We start from the raw sequence: 17,208 nt of genomic DNA on the forward strand, positions 1-17,208 counted from the left end.
GGCCCACCCCTCCTCTCTGTGCGAGTTGGCTCGCGCGTTAAAGAGCGAGCCAAACAGCATTTTTGTTTTTAGAATTGTGCGGCCATGTTTTTTCTATTTGAATGTCAGTACTTGTCTATAAATCCGGGGAAAAACTTTACGACTTCTATCATTTTAGAGGTGTATCAATTTATAAAATATACTTTGAGATAACATTTTAGATCGGCTAAATCACTAAATTGTTTTTTTCTTCTTTGGCTGATTCCCTTAAACCAGTTTGGTACTTAAAAGATCTCCGGCAATGTTTCAGTATTTAAAGTGAACCAAATATGCACTTTGTCTTAATTTTTTGCCAGTGGGCAAATATCAGTTGGCATCTGCATCACGTGACCTCACGTGAGGATAGTTAGACAGCTGAGTTGGATAAGTTTAGCTGACGTGGAACCAATTGGACGTGAATAAAAGTGTTGTTTATTTTTGAATAAAAGTGTTGTTTATGTTTCAATAAAGCCGATTGATAATGACTTCTCACTGCATAATAGTACAAAAGATACAATTACTACTCACTGCAAAAACAAACAAATGTTGAATTGACCTTTCACTGCAAAAAATACAAAGGATGAAATGACTACACCTGCATAATAATACAAAATATGAATTGACAACTCTCTGCACATGCATGCCCTATGACACATGTCTCTGATGTTGCATGCTCTATGACACATGTCTCTGATGTTGCATGCCCTATGACACATGTCTCTGCAATTGCATGTGAATTCAATTATTTGAACAACTACCCTTCATTATATAAACTGATCAGATGCACATCATAAGTATACCTATCAACATTTCAAAAATCATAGCATCCAATGGATCCTTTCCTAAATGAGTTTAGTCTAGAAGAGTTCCAACAACAATGGGAAATAGAAGAAAAAATACTTGATAGGCAGCGAGAACTTCTTGAGGAATTGCAAAGGAGAAGCGAACAACCACGTAAGAGGAAATCCATACATAGAGATCATCATGCAGCGCATGAGAGACTCATGGCCGACTACTTTGCCGAGTCATGCACTTACACTGACGCCCAGTTCCGACGCAGGTATCGAATGAAAAGGCCTCTCTTTCTACGAATTGTGGACTCTATATCAAATTACGATGATTACTTCACACAACGGCGCAATAATGCGGGCAAGCTTGGGTTAACGCCTATCCAGAAGTGTACGGCTGCCATACGCATGCTCGCATATGGAGTCGAAGCCGATGCTTGTGATGAGTACGTCAAGATAGGAGAATCCACTGCTATCGAGTGTACTCGCAAGTTTTGCGAAGGGGTAATAGCATTGTTTCAAGATGAATACTTACGACGACCAAATGTGGAAGACTTGCAGAGGTTGCTCCAAGTTGGACAGGAACGTGGATTCCCAGGGATGATTGGAAGTATTGATTGCATGCACTGGCAGTGGAAAAATTGTCCTAAGGCTTGGCAAGGGCAGTTTACTAGTGGACACAAGGGGACGGCAACAATTATCCTCGAGGCAGTTGCGTCATATGATTTGTGGATATGTCATGCTTTTTTAGGGCTTTCTGGTAGTTTGAATGACATAAATGTACTAGATAGGTCATCGGTTTTTGACGACATTGAGTCGGGTGAAGCTCCACGGGTAAACTTCACCGTGAATGGGCGGGAGTACAATCTTGCATACTATCTTGCCGACGGAATCTACCCTAAGTGGCCTGTCTTCGTGCAGTCAATTCAAATGCCCCAAGGCAACAAACATCAATTTTTTGCCAAACAACAGGAATCATGCAGGAAGGACGTGGAACGCGCATTCGGGGTACTCCAAGCACGCTTCGCTATTGTCCGCCAACCAGCTAGAATGTGGGATCTTGATGTCTTAGGAAAAATAATGAGGGCGTGCATTATTTTACATAACATGATAGTAGAGGATGAACGAGATACGTATTCGCGAAACTAGGAAAATATCGACTTTGAACTGTCGAACAATGCTAGCTCTAGCGCCTCTTTCAATGTTCAAACAGACGTGTTGCCGGAGTTTCAAGTCCATGTTCAACACCGATCTGAGGCAGATAATCAGACTAGAGCGGAACTACGAGATAAGACCCAACATATTCAGCTGAAGAAGGATCTCATCGAGCACATTTGGCAGAAGTTTGGGACAACCTCCGATTAGATTTACCAATTTAGTGTGTGTTTTCTTTAATGTTTTCAATAATTTGGGTGTGTTTGGTTTTCCGTATGCTTAATAAAATCGTGTGTTATTTTATGTTAATTTAAAAATATTATTGAAAATTAAATTAATAATATATATTTAAATATTATATATTATTTATTGAATTATTAATAAATTATAATTATAAATATATGAGTTATAATAATAATAATAATAATAAAATAGTAATATATATGAAATAGGAAAAAGAATGAATAAATATGGTGGGGTATATGTTGAAGTGAAGTGGTTTATGGTGGGTCCCAAATAAAGTAAAAAACTTTCTGAAAAATCTCCTGCTGTAGAGTTGATAGGGAAATGAAGATTATTGAATTAAATAAAGTGATGTGGCAGGAGAGAAGGAGGTGAAATTTCACCTCCTGCTGGAGATGGTCTAAACTGCCAAATACCCCCAAAATAGCCAAATACCTCACGTGATAAATTTGTAAAAATTTAAAATGTTGCGAACTTTCCTCTATTAATTTTTATGCAGGTGGATGGGTTTAATCATGGTTAAATTCCGCCATGATGGTCATTTTGATTTTCTTCACAACGATGGCTATATTGGGGGTAGGGCCGATGTTGACATTCAGGCTGAGGCAGATATTGCATAGACTTGATCAGGAAAGAGTGGCAAGCTATGGTACCTGAATGCGGGAATGTTATACTGTGGCATTCAAGAGGTTGGATTGAAAAATGAAGGCTTGAATTCCGCTGCATATTGATGATGATTTGTCAAAAATGATAGAACATGCAAGAAGGCATAGAGTAATAGAAGTGTTTTCAAATCGTATATTGATCAAGTTGAGATAGTAGAAGTTGGTGTAATAGAATCTCAATCCAATACAGTCTAAGCAAATGGTATTGTGCAATCTCATACAATCATCAACCAACCTGGTTGTGGACTAGAAAAAAATGAGAAAGTTAAAACTCCAAGAAGGATAGTCACCTCTCATGCAAACCAAGCTGCATCCACTCATTCAAAACTCAATGAAGAAAAGCTAACTAGACCTGTCAATGTTTTTGTTCCTATAGAGAAAATTGTATCAGCTAGTGATGGTGATGACGACTCAGTGGAGGATGAAACTGTTGTGCGCTGTGAAAGCCAAACAACCAAACCAACGTGCTACGAGAAATCAAATCAAACGAACGTCGAGAAAATGCCAAACGAACCAAATCAATGCCACAAACATAAACAACCAATTTTAACGTGGTTCGGCAAGTTGCCTACGTCCACGGGGCAAGAAGGGGATAGGGTTTTTCATTAACAGAGAAGAAGAGTACAAACTGAGATTACAAATCACTCAAACTCACCAATTAATCTCACCAACAAAGCTCTAATTCTTTCCAAACAAAACATTAACCAATAGCTCAGAAAATACCTCTTTTCTGTGCTCCAAATGTCCCCAATTTTCTTCTAAATTCTCTTTTCCAATTGTTCCATATATATAGAAATCCTAAAATCATAAACATACTAGAAATTCTAAAACAAAAAACAAAACAGATTAGGAATCCTAATAAAATGTTACCAAAAACAGATTTGGAATCATGTTACCAAAACAGATTAGGAATCCTAATAACCTGTTACCAAAACAAATTAGGAAACATATTAGGAACCGGCTATCCAACAATTCTCCACCTCGGCGAAGTTTTCCCAAAACTGAGCCGACACCAATACCAACCAAACGTCTCACTTGTTGCGTCCAATACGAAGTGGAACAAATCCACGACAACGGACTCAATCCACAACAAGTCGAGAACCTAAATGAGAATGCGAACAAACTCCAAATGTCGCTATCAACTCACCAAACCGGCTGCATCATAAATGACTGCCTACGTATCCTCTTGCCCAAGGAATCAAGCATTCACGTAGTTCACCCAAACGGTCTCCAAAAGCCCTCAATCAAATAGAAAAGTTTACAACTCTTCACCAATATCACCAACGGATCTACAACTAATAGCGCTCCCAATGGCCCCGAACTGAAACAAATCAAACACCTTCACCTGAGGTGAACCAATGATCGTATCCAAAACATGTCCATTGGCTGCACTCGAATTCAAAATCAACTCATCATCTGCATCCAAATCCAAATGATCTCCAAACTATGTCACCTCAGCTAGAATCCCAAACGATACAGTATGATCTGGAGTATGTGGAGTAATATCCACCTAATATGAAGTAGCATCACCCTCTACCCGCTGTGATATCTCAATTATCTGATCAACACTCTCCACCCGCCGAGAGTCAAATGTGACATACCTGCTCGGAAAAAATCAGAAGCTCCTAACTGATAATCAAACGAACCTCTGAATCTCAAACGTATAATCGGATCAAATCCCACATCCTCGATGTGACCAAATGCTGGGCAACCAAATATTCGACGCAACCCAAAATCTGAAGCAGCTCCACCAGATCCAAAATCTCCACACGCAGCAGTCAGCAACCTATGACCAAGATGACCCAAATATGTCGAAGCTCCAAAACTAAAACCAATGCTCGACAACCAATGTCGATACCCCTCCAGTAAGGAACGACCCATCAAAACTGTCATCTCATATCGTCGCCCCAATGTCTCCACATCAATAAAGTGTCTCAAACTGCCATGAGTTCGACACAAATGCAAGAAAGAACCCTTACCAAAGCTAGAACGATGGGTTACCTTTCTGCCAATACACTTCTTCCAATTGTTGTTGACTTCTAGGACTTCACACCAACGGGACCTGGTTGCAACCCACCAATGCCTAGAACAATCTCCAACTGCGAAAACCAAATACCGATTACCTCCCAACGATGCCTCCTTGGAAGGCCCCCAAATGCCTGACTGAACACCACCTAAAATACCCCTCGATCGATGGATAGAAGTGCCAAACTCCATCTTGTTAGACCCAATAGGGGGGGTGATTAGGGTCTTATGCTAATCTAATCCCAATTAAAAGCTAATTAAAATTATGTTGAGCAATTTGTTCTTGCAAGAAGAAATATGATATGGATATGAACAATAATGATGAATAAAATATACGCTAAGCAAAACACAAACACACGATATGTTTACGAGGTTCGGTAACCACGACCTACGTCCCCGCTCCTCACCTCGAGGATATATCCACTATCACAATCCGGTTTGGAAGCCGGAACTTCTACACACTCGGTTAACAAGATCACCGAAAACTCTCACACTACACAAATACTATGCAATCACACTTTACACACTAAGTGTAGGAACCTAGCCCGTGTCCTCCTCCTCAAGTGCTCGATTACAACCTCTTCCTAGGTTCGTCAACCGACGCCACTCCTATTGGATTTGACCCCGTCTCTCGCCTCACACTTCTCTCGGTGTACAAGTGTATTACAAGTGATTCTCACAAATAAAAGTTAAATACAATGATTTGTTCTCAAATAACAAGTGAGAACACAATGAAGCTCATACTCACTAAATCACACCCCACAACCCACACTATATGGTATGAAAATATTAAGCTCAATAAGTGTGTGTGATAATAGTGAATGAAACTCAATAAATATAGCTAAATGAAATAAAAATGAAATAACAAGCTATATAAGAGTTTAGAAGACTTCTCAAACAAGAAGAACAGTAGATGATAATCTCAAATAGGATTTGATGATCACTTCTTGTTGTAGAGAAACTTCTTTTGAAAACAGATTGATGAAATCAACTTTAAACAGCTCTTAAACACACTTAATACTTTGTTAAACACAAAACTTAGATTTCTTGGATATTTAGAAGGAGAGCAGCAATGCGGTATTTATAGCACCCCAATACATCAGCAAAAACATAAGTAAAAGACCAAAAAACCAGTTTGAAAATAGCTGCGACGGTCGACCGCGAAGTCTCTGGATGTTTTCACGGTCGACCGCCACAGTCGACCGCGAGCACAAAAAAAACCATGCCAAGGAAAAATACCATTGGCGGTCGACCGCGCCAGTCGACCGGAAACTGATATATTTCATATGACAGGTTTTTGGGCTATTTTGAAAATTCATTAAAAATATCAAATCAAATCCAAAAATAGTGAAACTTTGGGGAAAGTTTCTAAATGATAAAATAAACATGTTTGTAAAGGAATTTTTGGAAAATCAATTTTCGTTTGTGAAAACTCCTTGTTTTTGAAAAGTGTTCAGAAAACCTGTTTTTCGTGAACATGAAAATTAACATTAAGGCTTGTAAATATGTATATATATATTATGCATGTATTATGTGTATATAATGAAGTATGAAAGAGCTGTAAACATGAGATAAAAGTTATTGTAACAACGTTTGATGAAAAATCGTTTATATGATAGAAAACGTCAAAAATCGTGTTAAGTGTACATATATTGAGCTTAGATATAATCATACAATATATGTAAGTAAACCAAACATATACCTAGGTAAATCCACACATATGAACTTGAATCTTTAACGCTTGATTGACGTGTGTTGAAATACCTGAAAAGATAAACATAAACACAAAAACTAGAGAATATATTAGCGATAAATTGTTTGACAAATCATCATCAAAACTATAGGGTCAACAATCTCCCCCTTTTTGATGATGGCAAACAATTTATACATGAATATGAATTATAAACTGATAACCCACATATAAGCCAAACATGAAGAAATCATACATGAATGATCACATAAACCATATATGAATATGAATGAGATTGTAAACCATATGTGAATTTTTCTCCCCCTTTGACAACATCAAAAAGGGAAAAGGTAAAAAATAGGAGCAACGCTCCCCCTGCATATAAGCACAGATAATAAAAAATGTATACCAAAAGCTCCCCCTGTCAAATTGAGTAAATGACTTCTATTGAACATATATAGGAGCTAAACAACAATTATCCATCAAAAACAATCATAAACAATATATAAATCAAAGAACTCATCATTAGCAACTTATTTTCCACAAACAAAACATGAACATTGTTTCAACCATGCATTGATCATAGAAAAGATAAACTAACACAATAAATCACAAATCATCACTTAAGCATTTAGAAACTATATAGTTTTGCATAAACATAGTTTGTTCCACAAGACAACAAACCATACATAAAAAGTCACATAGTTCCACACTAATATAGAGTTATTACACTCAAACGAAAAAACATAGATATCAAGTTTTACAACTCAAAATGGAACATCACCATAAGCATAGAAATCAATTAAAAGAACTCCAATAATCAGCAAGATCAATCATCACCATCACCATCATCATTACCATCACCATCACCATCACCATCACCATCACCATTAGAAGAGCCTGAGCCATCAGCAGGGCCCTCCTCAGAATCAGAATCAGAACTAGAAGAGGGATCCGGAATCCCGATAGACTGACGCTGATATGATAGAATGGTCCTAACATCCCTTTGGATAGTTGAGACTTGCTTCTGAACGCTTGAGAACTGAGTCTCAAGACGATCCAGACGGTCACAAATATCAGAAGCAGATGAGGAAGAAGCTCTAGACCGGGAACGAGAGGATGATGACTGAGTAGGATCAGATAAGGAATAGGAAATCTACATCCGGGAAATAGAAACCTTATCAAGGAAATCCTTCTTAGATTCAATTTTGGGTTCATTGGTGAGATCAACACCGAAATGTTGAAGGATGAGGGTGATAAAAGAGCCAAAAGGTAAAAATTTGAAATGCTTCGATGTCATGTTTTTGAGAAAAACATTTGCCCAATCTACTTTTATTTTGGCAAATATGGCATATACCGTATTGATCTTGTCAGAAGCAAAATGATCGAAACTACCGGTTTTAGGAATCAAATTATGAGCAATAATTCTAGCAATGAGTTTGGCATTTGGATTGAGAGAATTATTGTTCATTGGATAAGAGCAACCGGGCTTAAACATGAGTTGGTTCACAGCTGGATCACCAAGTTCAACAGACATAAGGTCAACATCACCTGTTGGGATTTTTAGAATCCTCGCAAGTTCGTTGGCAGAAAAAGAGATTTAAACATTTTTAACTTTTGTACTAATGGTCTGAAGACCATCAGCAGAGGATGATACAGACAGGTTGGCATAAAACAGATAAACCAAGAAAGGATAATAAGAAACTTTTCGTTCCTCATCTAACAACCTAGCCAACCCAACATTGTTAAGAATGGTGTAAGTGTCAAACAAAACTAATTGATTGAATTTGATATATCTGGTTGGAAGGATTTTTAGCTTGCACAACTCCCTATATTTCTTAACTAGGGATTTATATAACAGAAAATCCTCATAATGAGAAGCTTTGATAGAGGATGAACTAGATTCAGGTTTTGATCTCTTTTTGGGAGGCATGATGGCATATATAAACAACTAGGGTTACAAAGAAGTTTGGACAGAATTTAAAAGTCCTGGAAATGAGAATTTTGAACACAATAAGTAAAATTCCCTAAACCAAAACCCTAGACTGAGAATATAAACATTAGAGCAATGAAATTAAGAGATGAGAGAAGAAATTACCAAGCAAAAACTGACAGAGATCGACGGAGAATGAGAGCAGCGGTCGATTGATGCAGGCGACCGAGAGAATCGACAGATTTGGGAAAAAATCGAAATGGGAAGAAGATGAGAAGTCGGGTCATAGAGAAGAGGAAGGAAGGGCTGGGATTGGTTCAGTAAACAGATCAATGATGGAGATGATATCGGGTTCAAAGCATACATCAATAAAAAAAACCGAAACCCAATAAGAATTATAAAACGAGGTTGAAAAGTTTCTGGCGGTCGACCGACGCGGTCGACCGAAACAACTTACAGAGACTTCGTCGGCCGACCGGGTCGGTCGACCGCGAGAAGGTAAGTAGCACAGGTAATAGAAAAATGGATTTTGAGAAAATTTTCAATTTAAACCTCTAAGAAATTTGTTTTATAATATACCAAGAGTTTTATAAAATGTATATAAATGTTTTTAGCTATAAGATCATACAAGTAATTCTTTTTAACTTAAAAAAAATGCAATTTGTCATTAAAGCTCAAAAACCAATTATTCAAAATAAAGACAAAACGAAACACCAAAAAACAAAAGAAATGATATAAACATCATTTTGGTACCCAAATCATTTTGGTACCACAAGAACTTGGGACATGACCCCTATCATTTAAATCCAAAGCCCTAGGGTTATGAACCCGTTTGGGCGTATTTTGTGCACCGATACGATCAAAGCAAAAATTGTAAACGTGACCCATACGATTGCAATTTGTGCAATGTAGAGGTTTGAATGGTTTGCGTTGACCGAAATGAAATAAACGTGGTTCATTTGCAAAAATAGATTTTTCTTTGTAATTATTTTGCAAACGAGAATTTCTTTTCAAATCAAGACAAAACATGGCCAAATGACCAACACGACCACAATAATCACATTTGTACACATAAGCATGTTTATGATTTACACTATGTGTGTGTACATGTGTATGTGATGAAGAAGCTTGATGAGATGCACAATCATGAATAGGTTTGTCAATTTTTGGTGCATTATGACAAAATTGAGCTAAATGGCCTTTAAGACCGCAAATAGAACATTTGTGAATTTTGTCATACATATGTGCATAGTGAATAGGTTTCTTAGAAGAATTAACATTGAACTTTGCACATAAGTCCATAAGCTTTTTATTATTAGCAATACAAGTGTTTAGTGTTGAATCTAAGGTAGATATTCTTTTTCTCATTTGATTCAACTCATCATTGTGCATACAAGTATTGCTACTAGAAGTAGGATAAACAAGATTACTCATCATAGATTTTAACTTATCTACTTCTAACATAGCATCACGTTTTTCATGAAGCAAACTAGCATTTTCAATTTTCAAATTTTCATTGCATTCTTTAAGAATTATATTTTCATTTGCAATAAAATTAAACTTAGTAGCTAGTGTTTCATGAATAGATTTTATATTAACATACTTACTTTTTACATCAATATAGCTATTGTGTAATTTTTCAAACTCAAGAGCAAGTTTATCAAAAGTAATAATATCATCGTTATCGCATACCTCACTAGGGTTATCACCTAGTGGTATTGTATATGGAGATGAGGCTTCCTTAGAACTCAAAACGGGAATTTCCAACGCTTGTTGAATAGCCTCCAATTTCCCTTCATGTGCTTCAATAAGTTTTCATAAAGCGTAAGCACTATCAAAATTAGCAAATTTGTTAGAAAACGATGAGTGAAAAGAATTAATTAAATATTCTAACAAAAGCTTGTTCATATTAAACAATCTTTTATCATTTTCACACCATTTGGAAAATATTCTAACAAAAGCTTGTTCATATTAAACAATCTTTTATCATTTTCACACCATTTGGATTTTTTCAAAATGGGAACAATATAGGCATCCTCAATAATTTCCCATAAATCGAATTGTTTAGATTGAACGAAAAGTTTGAATCTAACACGCCATTGAGCATAGGGAAAAATATCCAAACAAGGAGCAATATTAATAGCATATCCTAAACTAGATGAATCATACATATCCATAAAGATAAAATGCAAAAAAGCAAAATATAATTAAAATTAGATTAGCACAAATACAATAGCTTGGATCTTTAACTCAAGGCGGTTAGTCCTTAAATCAAAGAGCACCAAGCTCTGATACCAAATGTTAGACCCTAGAGGGGGGGTGATTAGGGTCTTATGCTAATCTAATCCCAATTAAAAGCTAATTAAAATTATGTTGATCAATTTGTTCTTGCAAGAAGAAATATGATATGGATATGAACAATAATGATGAATAAAATATACGCTAAGCAAAACACAAACACACGATATGTTTACGAGGTTCGGTCACCACCCCAACCTACGTCCCCGCTCCCCACCTCGAGGAGATATCCACTATCACAATCCGGTTTGGAAGCCGGAACTTCTACACACTCGGTTAACAAGATCACCAAAAACTCTCACACTACACAAACACTATGCAATCACACTTTACACACTAAGTGTAGGAACCTAGCCCGTGTCCTCCTCCTCAAGTGCTCGATTACAACCTCTTCCTAGGTTCGTCAACTGACGCTACTCCTATTGGATTCGACCCCGTCTCTCGCCTCACACTTCTCTCGATGAACAAGTGTATTACAAGTGATTCTCACAAATAAAAGTTAAATACAATGATTTGTTCTCAAATAACAAGTGAATTCTCACAAATAAAAGTTAAATACAATGATTTGTTCTCAAATAACAAGTGAGAACACAATGAAGCTCATACTCACTAAATCACACCATAACAAGTGAGAACACAATGAAGCTCATACTCACTAAATCACACCCCACAACCCACACTATATGGTATAAAAATATTAAGCTCAATAAGTGTGTGTGATAACAATGAATAAAACTCAATAAATATAGTTAAATAAAATAAAAATAAAATAACAAGCTATATAAGAGTTTAGAAGACTTCTCAAACAAGAAGAACAGTAGATGATAATCTCAAATAGGATTTGATGGCCACTTCTTGTTGTAGAGAAACTTCTTTTAAAAACAGATTGATGAAATCAACTTTAAACAGCTCTTAAACACACTTAATACTTTGTTAAACACAAAACTTGGATTTCTTGGATATATTGAGAAAGAGCAGCAATGGGGTGTATATAGCACCCCAATACAACAGCAAAAACATAAGTAAAAGAACAAAAAACCCAATAGAAAACAGCTGTAAAAACTAGCCGTTGTAAAAGTTCTGACAGTTCGGCGGGCGACCGGTCCGGTCGACCGCGAAGCACAAAAACTCAAAGAATCAGGGTTTAGAGCTGGCGGTCGACCGACGAGATTTTTGGTCGACCGGAAATTGTGGTCGACCGCGAGCATAAAAAAGGCCATATCAAAAAAAAGAACTTGGCGGTCGACCGGTGCGGTCGACCGGAAACTGACATATACCATATGACAGGTTTTGTTGGCAATTTTGAAAATTCTTTAAAAATATCAAATCAATTCCAAAAATAGTAAAACTTTAAGGAAAGTTTCTAAATGATGAAATAAACATGTTTGAAAAGGAATTTTTGGAAAATCAATTTTCGTTTGTGAAAACTCCCTGTTTTTGAAAAGTGTTCAGAAAACCTGTTTTTCGTGAACATGAAAATTGACATAAGGCTTGTAAATATGTATATATATATTATGCATGTATTATATGTATATAATGAAGTATGAAAGAGTTGTAAACATGAGATAAAAGTTATTGTAACAACGTTTGATGAAAAATCATTTATATGATAGAAAACATCAAAAATCGTGTTAAGTGTACATATATTGAGCTTAGATATAATCATACAATATATGTAAGTAAACAAAACATATACCTAGGTAAATCCACACATATGAACTTGAATCTTTAACGCTTGATTGACGTGTGTTGAAATACCTGAAAAAATAAACATAAACACAAAAACTAGAGAATATATTAGCGATAAATTGTTTGACAAATCATCATCAAAACTATAGGGTCAACACATCTCACTCTTCTTGCTCATACCAAAGTGCTTAAAAAACTTCAATCTGCAGGTCAAAGCACTCCTCAACAAACCATGCATGGCATAACCAATCAAATAACTCAGCCTCAACAAAATGCCACAGTCTAGCCAAATCCAAAGAAATCGTCAGTTCACTATCAAACATCGTGCTCCTAATCAAATAATATAAATTATTCCTCCTGACGCCCTTCATCACAATCATGGACCCCAATGTGACCTTCAAACGTGAATCGACCAAGGTCACCCTATAGTCTGCTACCTCCAAAACTCCAAGTGAAATGATGTTTTTCTACAACTGAAGAATGAACCTCACTCCAACCAACTCCCGAATTACTCCGTCACTCATCCTAATCCGAACGGTACCGATACCACCAATAGGATATTCATAATCATTACCCATGAGCACGACCTCCCCTCTTTCCAACTCCTGAAAGCTGGAGAACCAATCTCTCCTAGAGCAAATATGGTAAGAAACACCCAAATCTAACATCCACTCTGTAGAGTCGGCAACACAAACTGACAATAGTGCGGATAACTAGTAGCCTGAAGAATCCGAATCTAAATTATTACCACTAGCCTTGACAACATTCACCTCTGAAGCTTGAATAGCTTTCCCCTTATTCTTCCCGGCTCGATCAACCAACTTTAGGCATTCGACTTTCCAATATCCATCCTCTTTACAAAAGGCACACTGATTCCTACGAACTCCAAGATGTGCCCCTCTAGACTGCAACCTCCTACCATGGTTTGGACTCTTTGCTCTTGCGACCAATGCCTCCGCTATTGGCTCAGCTGAAGTCTCATTATCTTTCTTTCGAAACTGATAATTCATAAGTGCAGTGGTGACCTCACTATAAGAAAGAGATGCATTCTCATTAATAAGAGTAAGAACGAAGGTCTCATATTACTCGTCAGGCAGGGAACTCAACAACAACAACGCATTGTCCTCATCTTCAATCATCACATCTACATTCACCAAATCCTTAAGAAGCTTCGTGTAGTGGTTTATGTGATCACCAATGGAGGTCCCCTTCTTTAATTAGAAGCGATAAAGCCCCCTCTTCAAATACAAGCGGTTCTCTACACTCTTGGTCAAATACTTGCCCTCTAGGATCTCCCAAATCTTCTTAGCCAAAGTCTTATTGATCATATCATATTTTTAAATCTTAAGGCAAACAATATCTAATCACACTACACGACTGGTTATGTCTTTCTCTGTGGTGGTATTGTCGCTTCTTGAAGATCTATTAAGTAGACCATGGTGACTACTTCTTCTAACCACTCAGAGATTATCGCTTTATATGAGGCTTTACGAGAACGTGTATGGTTAAGATCATTGATATGACACATTCATGGCTCGTGTGGTCTAGCGAAAGATGATATTACCCCCACCGTCCTTTATGAGGACAATGCAGCTTGTATTGCACAAATAAGCAGTGGATATGTAAAAGGAACCATGACAAAATATATTACGCCAAAATTCTTTTATCCACATGAGCTCTAAAAGAATGGCGAAATCACCATCGAAAAAGTTCGCTCAAGTGATAATCTTGCAGATTTGTTCACTAAATCTCTGCCTACATCAACTTATAAGAAATATGTTCACAATATTGGTATGCGTAGACTTGGAAGACTATTGTCTTCAGGGGAAGAAAATTCTTAAAGAACAATCCTGAAGATTGGGACCTGAAGGTCTATCATCGTATTTTTCCCATTTTCGCTAAGTTTTGTCCCATTGGGTTTTTCTTAGCATAGACTCAGAAGATTATCATCATCAAGGGGAGCGAATTTTTAATGCAATCCCAAAGATTGCGCCTTGAAGGACTATAATTGTACTTTTTTTTCTCCATTTGCTAAGTTTTGTCCCACAGAGTTTTTTTAGCTAAAGGTTTTTAATGAGGCAACTAATGCAACACAAGAATCTACTTATGTCGTGTACTTTTTTCCTCGACTAGTTTTTCTCCCACTGGGTTTTTCTAGCGAGGTTTTTAACGAGACATTGACATCTCGAAGTAATGTCCAAGGGGGAGTGTTAAAATCTAAAAGACAAAATGTATGTGGACATTACTTTGTATGTGGACTATTAACTTGGTGTCTTTTCATTTGCCCAATGTCCTTTTATCTTCCATCATGTATCTATAAATTGTACCATGTATGTAAATGGATGAGGTGGAATAAAAATTATAATTTTTCTTCTTCTCTTGTCTCTTGTCTTTTGTTTTTATTTCTTTAGTATATTACAATAATATTTATTTAATGAAAGATTTATTAGAGATAATGACATAGTTAGAATTTATCAAAATTTAAAAGGACAAAAAAGAAAATTAAAAGTTTTAACACCTCAATCCTCTTTTTATAATAATAGTAAATATAGATAGTATAGATAACGGTTAGGAAAAATTATTTTTTAAGGACAAATTTTCAAAACTGTCCTATTTGGATTTTTAATCCCAAAAAAAAGACCCATTTCCAACTTATTTTTAGAAACCGACCTGGTTTCAGCCTCAGCGCTGAAACAAGGTCGGTTTCTGGAAAAAAATTCTGAAACTTCACGGGAGTTGAACTCCCGTGAAGTTTAGCAGATTTTTAAACTTCACGGAAGTTCAAAGACCGTGAAGTTTAAAAATCTGCTAAACTTCACGGGAGTTCAACTCCCGTGAAGTCTTATTAATAGAACAAACTTCCCATGAAGCTAAATTTTCCTAAGTAATGGAGATTCTTCTACTCCCTCAGATGTGGTGTTGTGAAAAACCCGAGTAACGGAGGTTCTTCAAGCTCAAATGTTATGAGTAGCACTAGTCCTTGTGGTGCTAAGAAGACGCTGCCTATAGAGGAAGTTCTTGCTCATCAAGTTCTTTGAGTGGTGGAGGTCAAAATTTTCAGGGTTCCCATGGATCTAACAGGGGTTAATTCTCCTAATTTGGGGTTTTCATCCATTAGGGTTTTGAGTCACTCGCAAATGAGATGGATTGCGATGATGGGCTTGATTCCCCTCATGGTGAGCTTGTTGATGGGGGATTCATGAGAATAGGGATGATTTTGCTCAGTATCCACCTCCTATTCATGAAGAGGTTGATGCCGATGGTAATGAGGAGATTCTTGTGGAAAAGGATGGTCTTTCTTCTTCAATGGCTCCTCCTGCTAAACCAATTACAATTAAGGAGAACCGAACTAGATTAATGTTAGACGATGGGAATTTCTCTAGAAAATGCGGTTGATAGCACTGTAACAAACTCCCGTCAACCAATAAGACTTTACGGGAGTTCAAGTCCTGTGAAGTTTGTTTAAGCTATAAAACTTCACGAGAGTTGAACTCCCGTGAAGTTTTAGCAGTTAGTTAAAAATCTGCTAAACTTCACGGGAGTTCAACTTCAGTAAAGTTTCGAAAAAAAAAATTTCCAGGAACCGAATTGGTTTTAGCGTTGAGGCTAAAACCAGGTCGGTTTCTGAAATTAAGTTGGAAATATGTCTTTTTTTAGAATTAAAAGTCCAACGAGTACTGGTATTTATAACTGCTATTCGGGCAAAACTGAAGAGGAGCTCGAAAGCAATAGAATAGGACAAAATTTCAAAACCAACCCCTTTCACTATTTAATTGCAAAAAACGACCGCTTTTCAACTTATTTAGAAAAACCGACCTGGTTTCAGCGTTGTCGCTGAAACCAGGTCGGTTTTTCAAAAAAAAATTTACGAAACTTCATGGGAGTTAAACTCCCGTGAAGTTTAGCATACTTTTAAACTTCACGGGAGTTTAACTCCCGTGAAGTTTAATTTCTTCAAAAAACTTCACGGGAGTTGAACTCCCGTGAAGTTTGTTGGAGGATTTAAAACTCCACGGGAGTTCAACTCCCATGGAGTTACAGGCCAAATTTCCCAGAGAATCGCTCTCTGGGAAATTTAGACTGCAACTTCACAGGAGTTGAACTCCCGTGAAGTTGCAGGTTTTACAAAACATGCAGGCAGCTGTGCATGTTTTGTATACATACCTATTTTGTATACATCTACCTATTTAACTCATATATACAACTATTTACCTATTAACAATAATTACTACAATATATATGATTTAAACACGCACGAATCAAACAATACTCAAAAAGATTACATATCGAGCTATAATTGATCCACAAAAGTATAGTATTTGAAAATTCATACAAGTTATAAATTTTAACAAAATAAGTTTAAATACAACCCAATATAGCTCCTCTCCTTCCTCTCCCTCTCTTCCCCCTCCCCCTCGCTCTTCCCCGCCCCCCGTGCTGATGAGCCTCGACTATCTGAGTATCCTGTTGTGTATGAGGCTGAGAAGTGCCGGCTTCATCAGCATGCGAAGTGCCAGCTCCATCAGCATGTGAAGTGTTGACTCCATCGTCACGTGGCCGTCGGCGCCGAGTGTACGCTTGCCCAAATGACCGAGACCTGTCCTCACGGCCTACGAACTCGTCGACGTGAGTCTTATGAAACACCTGCGCTATGGTCTTCTTGATCTTGCTGAGGAGTCCTAACGCCACCTGATCCTGAATCTC

At 37.1% G+C, this 17,208-nt stretch overlaps 1 pseudogene; it reads left to right on the forward strand.

The window, feature by feature from the left end:
* LOC109843049 lies at positions 743-2,262 on the forward strand (annotated as a pseudogene).

The sequence above is a fragment of the Asparagus officinalis genome, chromosome 5, assembly GCF_001876935.1.
Source record: "Asparagus officinalis chromosome 5, Aspof.V1, whole genome shotgun sequence".
In the NCBI taxonomy this organism is placed as follows: domain Eukaryota; kingdom Viridiplantae; phylum Streptophyta; class Magnoliopsida; order Asparagales; family Asparagaceae; genus Asparagus; species Asparagus officinalis.